The sequence below is a fragment of the Phaseolus vulgaris genome, chromosome 11 (genome assembly GCF_051622355.1).
Source record: "Phaseolus vulgaris cultivar YP4 chromosome 11, ASM5162235v1, whole genome shotgun sequence".
NCBI lineage: Eukaryota > Viridiplantae > Streptophyta > Magnoliopsida > Fabales > Fabaceae > Phaseolus > Phaseolus vulgaris.
The window spans coordinates 19,506,002-19,517,657 of record NC_143508.1 but is presented as its reverse complement, the minus strand read 5'-3'; positions in this window follow the sequence as shown (position 1 = coordinate 19,517,657).

Sequence of the window (11,656 nt, the reverse complement as noted above, 5' to 3'; positions counted from 1 at the left end):
CCTTCCTGTCGGTGCCCTCTAGCATATTCCGCCACTGAAGCCCCTCATCAGATGCATGATTGGAGGAGGGATGGCGATGAGATCGGGGGCGGCAGCGACGGGAGCAGGGGAAGCAGAGACTTCTGCCGGTGGCGGAGGCGGGGCAGATTCGGCGCCCTCGCCCCCTTCCTCTTAGACGGTTGTGGGGGGAAGTGAGGTCGCACTTGGAGGATTATCCAGGACGGAGTTCCCTCCCTGGGGTGACACCTCTGGCAGAAGGGGAACCCGCGCAGATTTCCTCCTCTTGAAGACTAGCCCACCATCAGAGTCTTCGTCATCGGAGAGAATCTCCAACACCCTCTTCCCTTTGTCAAGGGGGGTTGGAGCTGGCGATGAGGCCACAGCTAATGGGACTGCGGCGAGGGGTGGAGGCGAGTTGGGCGTCTGAAGCAGTTGGGGGCTATGTGGAGAGGACGAAGTTGAGCCTAGGGGGGCTTCGGTGGCGATCGGTGGTGGCGGTGGCAGAGTTGGTGGGGGGATCAGATCAGCAGCAGGGGCAGAGGAGGCGCCCGCTTTGGCAGCACGAGCCTCCTTCATCGCTTTCGCCAGCATCATCCTTTTGGAGGCGTCCATCACCGATCCTACATCAAAATAGACCAAGCAGCAGAAATCAAGGCCAAAGCAACTATACAAAATTAAAAAGCGCATGGATGTGTGAGATGCAAGCGACATGGCACCATGGAAAACAGGGGGAAGGGGCTGTGGGAACAAGCATCCGGTGGCAAGGTGTTCACAGCAAAAGGGATGAGGGGAGAGTCTCCTTACCAAAGTATGTTGTCAGGGCGTGAGCATTGTATTCGCTAGCAACAAGCTTCAATGTATCAAAAACGATTCCCAGCCCAGCCAAGGCTTTGCTTACCTCCCTGTCAGCAGGAGATAGCTCTTCCAGGGCTTTGGCCCTAAGCAGCTTAGGGCGCTCCGTCCAATAAAGGGGGAAGTCGTCCAAGGCTGTGGGGTCGTGCTTGCCGCTGCACACTCTAAAGAATTTCCCCTTCCAGTTTTTGTAAGAGTTTTGGAAGAGGGAGAGGAGGATTCTGCCCGCGATCCCGGAAAAGCTTACCCAGAAGCTTTTCCCCTGCTTTTTCACTTCAAAGAAATGCAGGAAAACGTCTACGAAAGGAAGGATGCCCAGGTGTCCGCAAAGAATTTGAAAACCCCTTACAAATGCCCAGCAGTTGGGGTGGAGCCAGGCGGGGGCGGTATTAATTTCGGTGAGGAGTTCTCTTTCAAAGGGGGTGAGTGGGAGACGCACTCCTACGCGTTTGAACACTGTTTGGTACATAAAGAAGAAGGGTTTCCCCTTTATAGGTCTGTCGTCCAAACAGACAGGTTCCCCAGGTCTGCCGGGACGGACGGATATGTGGGCGTCGTGAGTGCGGCAAAAAGCGTTAAAGTTGTACAAATGGGGATCCCCACGATGAGCTTCCAGGTCCTGGAAGGTAGTCAGGCTGGTACACTCGTTCAGGAGCTCGTCGGGGGCCCATGGGTAGAAGGCTTTGTAGATGGACTTGGGGGTCTTGGGGGAGGAATCAGACTCCGCATTTGTGCGCGTCATGGTGTGAATAAATAGCTGGAGAAAGAAGAAGGAAAAAAGGTTTTTAACAAAGTGATGCCAAGACAGAAAAAGGGGTGAACCCCAGGAAACACTACCCACGCGAGAAAACCCAGAAAGAAAGAGAAGGGAACAGAGAAGAAAGGAGAAGCGGAAGAACGCAGTAATACATAAATGTCAACAGTCCCAGGCAGTTCAATAAATCATGCAATGCGACGAAGGGGAAGAGTCGTGGATATGTGAAAAACATACCTTTGCTATCAGAGTGAAGGCGGAAGAAGAGCACAGGAGGGAGAGAACAGCAATTGCAGAGAAAAGGGGTTGAAGGCGATGAACAGTGCGGAGATGCAGAGGGAATGAATGTAACAGTGGGGTGAGCGCGGGGTTTGGGGGTAACTTGAACGTTACATTTGCAACCCAAGAGGCGCTAACTAGGAGCTGTGAGATCGTGCCACGTGTCAAAGGATCAATCGCCCAGGGGAAACGCAAGGGTCTCTAGAGGCTGGCCATACGATGGGCTACGTGGCGCGCGATCAAGGGTGGCCCCAAAAGGTGTTATTTTCCCCGTTTCAGAGGATGTCCAATCAGTCATTAAGAGCGCTCCTATGGTTCAGAGAGTGTCACGTCAATAATTCGAGAATTGTTGAGTCAGTAGGGAGTAACACGTCATCGGGGTGGCACGTGGACGGCGTGGGCGAGGCCTTAGTCTTTACGCTAAAGACAAGTCTTCGGCTTAAGACTGGGGGGCTTGTGTACCGTCCCGTATCTGGGCGTTGACTAAGTCAAGGTCAAAGTCAACACCAGGAGTCAAAGTCGACATTTGGCGTTCCCTAGGTAAAGAGACGCCAAGTGCCAGCGTCGTCAAGAAGAGGCGTCGCCAAGGCAAGGCGTCGCCTAGGTGAAGGCGTCGCCCAACTAGGGCGTCGCCAGATCAAACATTACTAAAGCAAGGCAATCATAGTGTGGCTCCCCGAGACCCATGGGTAGGAAAGACCATGGAGGGAGCGACGCCGTGGGAAGGCCTCAGGTCCCAATGATCCGGGAGAGTGATAGAGAGAAGAGAAAGGTGGCTTCAAGGCCATAGTAACAACACCAGTGTAGGGCAGCCTGACTCGTGAAGTACCCCTGCCGCCCCAGAGACGCCTTTGGGACAGACACGACTCAAGAGGAAGGTCACGTCCAGGGTAGCCGGGTGCAGGGTATGAGAGGAAGGCAGATACGCTCTCAAAGTGAGTGACTAGATGATTGGGGGCATGAGTTGGCACCCAAGAAATCACCCTTTGCGCAGTAGCACTCCCAGGCAGGAGGACTCACACGTAGAGACGTCCCCAGATGGGCAGAAACGCCCGAGACGGGGTCATGGCATCGTGAGGCCCTCCACGTGTACGACAGCCAGGTCAGAATAGAAACACCTTTTAGTCAGGTACCAGGTAATTAAAGTCATTCAATACAGTTTCGAGCATTCATGTACTGTAATGGCTTCCAAGCGTTTCAACGTCTTAAATGCGCTACGTTTTCTAATTAGACGCCTTAATTGAGCGCGTTACGTTTGTGATTAAAAGCGCTTTAAGGCGCTTTAAATGCTTGGGTAGTTTAAATAGCGTCGGGAATGTTGGGAACGGGGTTGGACGTTTTGGCAAATTTTCCCAGAATACACTCCAGTTGCTTGCTCGAAGTCGTGAGGCTACGCACAAGGGACTGGAAGAGAGGTTGTTTGCCAGAGCGAGAATATACACACAATACACAGTTGTTTTTACCACCTTCAGAGTGTCATACGCGGTGCTCAGATACGGAGGTGCCCAGTTTTGGTGTTTCTTGCTGGCTGACTTGAGCGTCGGAGTGCAAACGGCCGCTAGGGCGCCCTTTTGTCTTCTTTTTGCAGGAATCCACAGGTAACCGGTGGGAAGGAGTCCCTAGCTGACGGTTGAGGTCGCGCACGAAGACGTCCCAGTCAACCGGACGGAACACAAGGAAACTCAAATGAGCTGATTAAAACACAAGGAAACTCAACCACATTCACAAGAACAGCAAGCTAGAAGAAACTACTAAACAAAAACACAAAATAAGCAAGTTCTATCGAGCTTCTTCTAGCTTGTTGTTCTTGTGGTTTTGGTTGAGCTTCCTTTTGTTTTAATCGGTTCATTTGTGTTTCCTTGTGTTTTAATTGGTTCATTTGCATTCTATCTTGTTTTAATCGGTTCATATGCCATATTATGGGTTTCTATATGAGTTTGGCTTGGTTACTTGTGTTTTGGTGAGTTCTTGAATGTTAAGAACATTGATCCAATTCTTAGAAAGTGCCTAATCATATTCCAACTCTTGTTGAATCCATAACATGTCCATATTATATCCATATCATGTTAGTGGAATCCATAGCTCCATTGGAGTTATCCTTGTTCCACTCCTTCCATTGAGCTTCCACAAACTCCATAAAAACTCCAAGGAAACCAATCGAATATGAAGGCAACACCATCAAATTGGGACTTTAGGAACCCATTTTAAAAGACCTTTAGGAACAACAAACCTTCTTGCTTTGCAAAATTTAACAGTATGACCCTTATTCATGTGTACCGACCAGGTCATCAGGCGTGATGACGTGTCTTGCACGTGCTCGAGTGGGGAGTGCTCAATGGAACGCATAGGCCAGAAAAGATGAATGGCTCGGAAGCAGGCATAGTCGCCGATCGGTGGATTGGAGCACGTCGCCTAGGAAGTAGGCATAGTCGCCGATCGGTGGGTTGGCGTTCTCCGATCTCTAGTGTGCGTAACCGGCGGTCACCAGAGTTGCGTCGCAGTCGCCGTATGAGAATGCTAGGAGATCGGGTGGTTTACACACCGCCACAAAGAGCACGTCGTCGGGTCTCCAAGCGAACTTAGTTAAGGCTGTCGAAGGCTCAGAAGGGTAATTCCGAGCGTGTAAGTTCAGTAAGACGATGGTGGCACCAGTTTGGGGCATGAAAGTCGAGTGGGTTGGGGGAAACACCTTGCTCATCAGCGACAGGATTCCCAGAGTGGACATTTGTTGGTGGCAAGGTTTCCCCAGCTAGAACATGCATGGCGTAGCAGTAAGGAGGGTGCCATTCGCGATGGGCGATATCACAGAGATGATGCACTTTGTTGCATCTGATACTCGCCTTGACGGGTGGTGTTTCACAGCGCATTACGTGCTGGGTTGCTCCTTGAGTTGAGGACTTAGCTGTGCGGCTAGTTACTACACAAAGAATGACGTTTGAGTTGCCCCAGCCCAGATGATGACACGTGTAGGGCTGGGCGCTACCTGCTGTCCCAGCCCAGATGGCGACACGTGCAGGGCTGGACGCAAGCCACGCGTCCAAAAGCATAACGGCCTGGAGAGAGAAGAAACCCAGCTATAAAGGTAACCTTAACAGAATTTGCAGAGGTACGTTTTCGTTACGGCTGATACTGCTAAGGTTGTGTGCCTACAGTACGATCCTACAGAGCATATTCTCTCTTAGTTTTTGGGTGTTCTTGTCACTGACTTGAGCGTCGGAGCGCCACCGGCCGCAGAGGCGCCACTATGTGTTTTTCAGGTTCTCAGAGAGGCTATCTGTGGAGTGGACTTGGAGGGCACGTGGTGTCAAGCTGGTGAGGAAGATCGTGACGAGGCAACGCTCTTGCGCTAAGTCAACCGGCAGGATCATCTGGCGCCCACCGTGGGGCCGTATAAAAGGTGATTCCCAACCATAGTTCGTGCTAGTGGTGCTTCGAATGTTTCCTGTTCGATTGCTCGCTATCGCAGTGGACCCCTGGAGTTTTCACCGTTTGTTTGGAGTTCTTTGAGCTGCTGAGTTTGCTGAGGAAGGATGAGGACAACGCGCTCCAGTTCAGTCGCGCCATCAACAGACGAAGATGCTGTGTTCATGACACAAGTGATGGACATGATGAGGACGCTGCAGGAGAACGTGGCTGCATCGCGTTCTGAGCAGGAAAGGATGCACGAGGCGCTGGTGGCCTCGTATGCAAGGAACGAAGAGCTCAACAGGATCAACGAAGAGTTGCGCAAAGCCCTTCAGGAGTGGGAGGAGCGTGCGGCAGGGGACAGATCTGCACCCCCATCCACACCACGCAGCTTTCCTATGCCATTTTCTCAAGAGATCATGGACTCGGTAGTCCCAGCTAACACTGTGGCAGTGAAAGCGTCTTTCACTGGGGTGGAGGACCCTGAAGCCCATCTCACGGCGTTTCATACTCAGATGATGCTCTCGGGGGGCTCAGACGCGGTGTATTGTAAGGTGTTCATGAGCACTTTGAGCGGAACGGCGTTGGACTGGTTCGTCAGTATACCCACTGGCCACATTACCACGTTCCAACAGTTTTCCAAGATGTTTGTCGAGCAGTACATAGTGAACAAGGCGCCACCTTTGGTGTCTTACGACTTGTTTGATATAAGGCAGTACCAAGGGGAGTCCTTGAAGGATTTCCTGAACAGATTCGGAGCTCGGATAGTCCGTTTGCCAGGAAAGGACGAAGAGATGTTCGTGCACGCCTTCAAAAAGGGCGTGTTGCCTGGGCCATTTAGTGAGTCGCTCATCAGGAGCCACCCCGCCACGTTCGCCGAAATCCGGCGACATGCTGTGGCTCACATCGCCGCCGAGAGCGAGGTCACCGAGAAGAGAGGAAATGTGGCCCCAACTAAACCGCGCGCCCAAGCAAGGGTACAACCTCAGAGGGTAATGGAGGCGGCGGCGGGAAAGAGGGATCAAAGGACGCGTCATCCTTACGACCCTAAGAAAAATAAGAGCAAGGGACCAGGGTGCCCCAGGGAGAGTAATCGCCCCCCGAGGTATGAGTTTGTGATGGGTCTGGCTGATTTGATCGCCATCCCAAACATAGCTGTCAGGCTCAAAGTGCCTGAGAAAACGGCGAAGAAGATTTTGGGGCCAAAGCCAGACGCATGGTGCGAGTTCCACAAGAGTTTTGGCCACTCTATCAACTCGTGTTTGGCTCTGGGACACCAGCTCGCCGAGCTGGTCAAATGTGGTTTCCTGAAGGATTACTTGCTAGAGAAGCAAGCGGACCAAGCATCAGGGTCTCAACCGGCGAGCAGCGGAGGGCAACAGCACGAGGTGCCTATTCACGGCGAGATCCACACCATAGCTGGCGGATTCTCCGGCAGGGGGTGCACAGCGTCGGAACGAAAGAGGTACGCGAGGTCGATAATGTCAGTGGAAGTCTTTGAGGATCACTCGCCTGACGTGGACATCACGTTCACCAAGGGGGACCTCAGGGACGTGGTGCCTCACGACAACGACCCTATTGTGATCTCGCTTGTCACGACGGGAAGGACCGTCCACCGGGTGTTGGTCGACCAAGGAAGCTCAGCAGATGTGATGTTTTGGCCAACCTTTGAGAAGTTACAACTGTCCCCTGATCAGCTAAGACCATATGGGGGCTGCTTGTATGGTTTTGTCGGCGACCAAGTGGAGGTGAGGGGTATATCGAGCTGAGGACGACCTTCACCGACGGCTTGGCCTCACGAACGGAGAAGATCAGGTATCTTGTTGTAAAAGCCCCGTCAGCGTACAACATACTGCTGGGGAGGCCAACGCTCAACAGAACAGGAGTTGTGCCTTCGACAAGGCACATGAAGGTCAAGTTGTCGTCTATGGACGGTATGATCATCACTATTTGCTCCGACCAGAAGGAGGCGAAGAAGTGTTACGAAAACAGCCTCAAGAACAAGAAGTCTGTGTGCCACGTAACCACAACGCCTCCCCCTGGCGTGGAGCCGGAGCGCGAACCCCGACGAGTTTCGGATGCGGCGTTAGAGGTGGTCGCCGAGGGCAATGTGCCGATGGGGAATGTAGAGGCGAGGTCGGAGAGAAACTGCTCGGAGACCGCCAGAGAAACCGGTATCGCAAGGGCGCTGATCGCCAGCGAGAGGAAACCTCAGCCAGTAGAGGAATGGCTCGAGAAGGAGATCAGCGGTAAGGTGTTTAAGTTGGGAAGAACCCTGGATAGCAAGATGCAAGACCAGATCGCCGAGGTAATAAGTAGACACTTGGATGCGTTTGCGTGGGCTGCTTCAGATATGCCGGGAATCGACCCCGATTTCTTGTGCCATCGTTTGGCAATGGACCCCCAAATCAGGCCCATCCGCCAAAGAAGAAGAAAATTCAATGAGGAGAAGAGACAGGCGATCAAAGAAGAGACGCGAAAACTACTTGCAGCGGGCCACATCAGGGAAATCCAATATCCAGAATGGCTCGCTGACGTTGTCCTGGTCAAGAAGAGCAGCGGAAAATGGCGGATGTGCGTTGACTTTACAGACTTGAACAAGGCCTGCCCGAAGGACTCTTACCCTTTGCCAAGCATTGACGCCCTAGTAGACAGTGCATCAGGGTGCAAGCTGCTCAGTTTCCTGGATGCCTTCTCGGGGTACAACCAAATCAAAATGCACCCCATGGACGAAGAGAAGACCGCCTTCATGACGGAAAGGTCATGTTATTGCTACAAGGTAATGCCCTTCGGGTTGAAGAATGCAGGGGGCCACATACCAAAGGCTGATGGACAAGGTGCTCGCGCCCATGCTCGGAAGGAAGGTGCAGGCATACGTCGATGACATGGTCGTGACGTCCCTGGAGAAAGACAAGCACGTCATAGACTTGGAAGAGTTGTTCGTCACAATAGCCAGGTACAAGCTAAAACTGAATCCTGAAAAGTGCGTTTTTGGTGTAGAAGCAGGGAAATTTCTGGGGTTTCTTCTGTCAGAGAGGGGAATTGAGGCTAACCCCGAGAAGTGCGCCGCCATTTTGGCAATGAGGAGCCCCGCCAATGTGAAGGAGGTGCAGCAACTGACGGGGCGGATGGCCGCCCTGTCTCGGTTCGTATCGGCAAGCGGAGAGAAGGGCCACCCATACTTCCAATGTTTGAAGAGGAACAACAGATTTGTTTGGACAAAGGAGTGTGAGGAGGCCTTTGTAAAGCTCAAGGAATATTTGGCGAGCCCTCCAGTTCTGTGCAAGCCCCAAGACATAACACCCCTCAGGCTGTACTTTGCCATAACTGAGAGGGCGATCAGCGCAGTGCTAGTGCAGGATCAGGACCAGATCCAAAGGCCTATATATTTTGTTAGCAAAGTGCTGCAAGGCCCGGAGGTGAGGTACCAGGCCCTAGAAAAGGCAGCATTGGCGGTTGTATTCTCGGCGAGGAGATTGCGCCATTACTTCCAGAGCTTCACGGTACTGGTGATGACCGACCTGCCAATCCAGAAGGTTTTGAAGAAGCCCGATGTGGCTGGAAGGATGGTGAAGTGGGCGGTCGAGCTTTTGGAGTTCGACATCAAGTATGAACCCCGGGGATCGATCAAAGGGCAAGTCTTCGCCGATTTCGTGGTCGAGTTGTCCTCCGAGGTGGCACAGAACGCCGAGGGTGACTTTCGCTAGGTACTCTCTGTTGATGGGTCGTCCAACCAGTTGGGCAGCGGGGCTGGGGTCATTTTGGAAGGGCCCAACGGAGTGTTGATAGAGCAGTCATTGAGGTTCGCTTTCAAAGCAAGCAACAACCAAGCAGAGTATGAGGCTTTGATCGCTGGAATCCTGTTGGCTAAGGAAATGGGGGCGAGAGTGCTGATGGCCAAGAGCGACTGGCTGTTGGTCACAGGGCAAGTAAATGGCGAGTTCCAAGCCAAGGACCCGCAGATGGCAGCCTACTTGGAGTACGTGCAAGAGCTAAGAAGATCTTTCGCTTCATTTGAAGTGGTGCACGTGCCAAGAGAACAGAATGCCCAAGCTGACTTGCTAGCCAAGCTCGCCAGTTCGGGCAAGGGGGGCAGGCAGAGGACTGTCATTCAAGAAACTTTGAAAGCACCTTGAGCATTCGTGGCAGACCACCAAGTTTTCCACGTTTGTAGATGAATGGGAAGACCGGCGAGAAGTCATAGATCCCTAACGCAGGAAACTCTGAGGGCGCCGAGGGTCAGAGCGCGCCCAGCAGAAGGGGCAAGATCGATGCAAGTTTGCGCTGTCCACGAGCCAGACACGTGGATAACGCCTTACCAACGTTATTTGGCGGATGGTGTGCTTCCAATTGACTCAACTGAGGCCAGAAAAATAAAGAAGAGCTCTAGCAAGTTTACCCTTATTGACGGCGAGCTGTACAGGTTTGGATTCACACACCCTCTTCTTGTATGTATACACGGAGAGAAGTTCACGAGGATTATGGCTGAGCTCCATGAGGGAATTTGCGGGAGCCACATTGGAGGTCTATCGCTGGCAACAAGGACTATCCGTGCAGGCTATTACTGGCCCACGATGAGAGAAGATTGCAAGAGATACGCCCAGCGTTGCAAGCAATGCCAGCAGCACGCCGATTGGCACAAGGCACCCCCAGAAGAGCTGAAGTCGATTTACAGCCCCTGGCCGTTCCATACTTGGGGAATTGACATTCTGGGACCCTTCCCATTGGCGATCAGGTAGATGAAGTACTTGGTGGTGGCGATTGAATACTTCACCAAGTGGATCGAAGCAGAGTCAATGGCCCAGATCACCGCACACAAGATCGAGAGCTTTGTATGGAAGAACATAGTGTGCCGGTTTGGTGTGCCCAAACGCCTGGTGTCAGACAACGGGACTCAGTTTCCAAGTCACCTCTTGAAAAAGTTGTGCGAAGAGGTGGGGATACAACAGGTGTTTGCATCTGTCGAGCACCCACAGACGAATGGCCAAGTGGAGTCTGCCAATCGGGTGTTGCTGAGAGGTTTAAAGAGAAGATTAGAGAAAGCCAAGGGATCGTGGGCTGAAGAGGTACCCCGCATAGTTTGGGCATACCATACCATTGAGCAGTCAGGAACCCACGAGACCCCCTTTAGTCTGGTTTATGGATGTGATACGATGATTCCAGTCGAAATCCAGGAAAGCTCGCCGAGATTCCAGAACTTCGTGGCGGAAGACTCGAACGAAGAAAGAAGAATGAATCTGGATTTGCTGGATGAGGTCAGGGAGGAGGCGAGAGTGAAAGCCGAAGCAGTAAAGAGAAGAGTTGAGCGAAGGTACAACTCTAAGGTAATGTCAAGGAAGTTCAGAAGCGGCGATCTGGTGATGAGGAAGGCCCATCAGTATGAGATGCAGAACAAGTTATCGCCCAAGTGGACGGGACCATTCAGAATAACCGAGGCGCTCGGGAATGGCGCCTACCGCTTGGAGACGTTAGAAGGAGGGGCGATTCCTCGCACTTGGAACGCCACACATCTCAAGCTGTATTACAGTTAAAGCCTTGTAAGTAAAGACGAATGTGAAGAGATTTGAATAGTCTCTGTTAAAACAATTTCAAGGGGGCACTCTTTTTTCCCTAAGGAGGGTTTTTAATGAGGCCACCCAATAAAGAAGAGTTTTTCAAAGTTTAAAGCTTCTAAGTTTGCATGCTTATGGCTTTGAGAGTTTTTATTACTCGTATGTGATCTAGGGCAACAGTAAAGTCATATTGCATGCTTCAAATAGTAAAAGTTTTAAAGTCCCCATCATTTTTCGGCGATCGGTGGCAATAGTCAAAAGTTCTAGGGACCTCGTCGTCTTTTGGCGATCGGAGGTACTAGTAGTGCAAAAAGCCCTCAGCGCTCTCGTGCATTTTGAGGCAAGAGAAGAAGTCCTACTCGCTAGAGAGAGCGTAGGCGAGAATAGATTAAGAAGTCCTACTCGCCTAGAGCGAGTATAGGCGAGAGTTCAGAACAAGATAACAGTTAAAATCCGGGCGCCTAGTCCTTGAGCAGGGGTTAAGGGATTCCTTCGGGACGCCCCCTCCTCGAGTATGAATAGCTAGCCCCGGTACCAGATAACAGTTAAAATCCGGGCACCTAGTCCTCGAGCAGGGGTTAAGGGATTCCTTCGGGACGCCCCCTCCTCAAGTATGAATAGCTAGCCCCGGTACGAGATGAGATTAAAAGTCCTCAGTGCATCCAGAGGAAGAGGATATGTAACCCCTGGGCAAGTTGAGGCACCAGAGAAAGTCCTCCTCGTCTTGAGTGACTTCAGGCAAGAACAGAATGCAAGACCTCTGTGCGTAAGTAAATTGAGGCAAGTTCGAAAGTCCTCAGTGCATCCAGGTAGC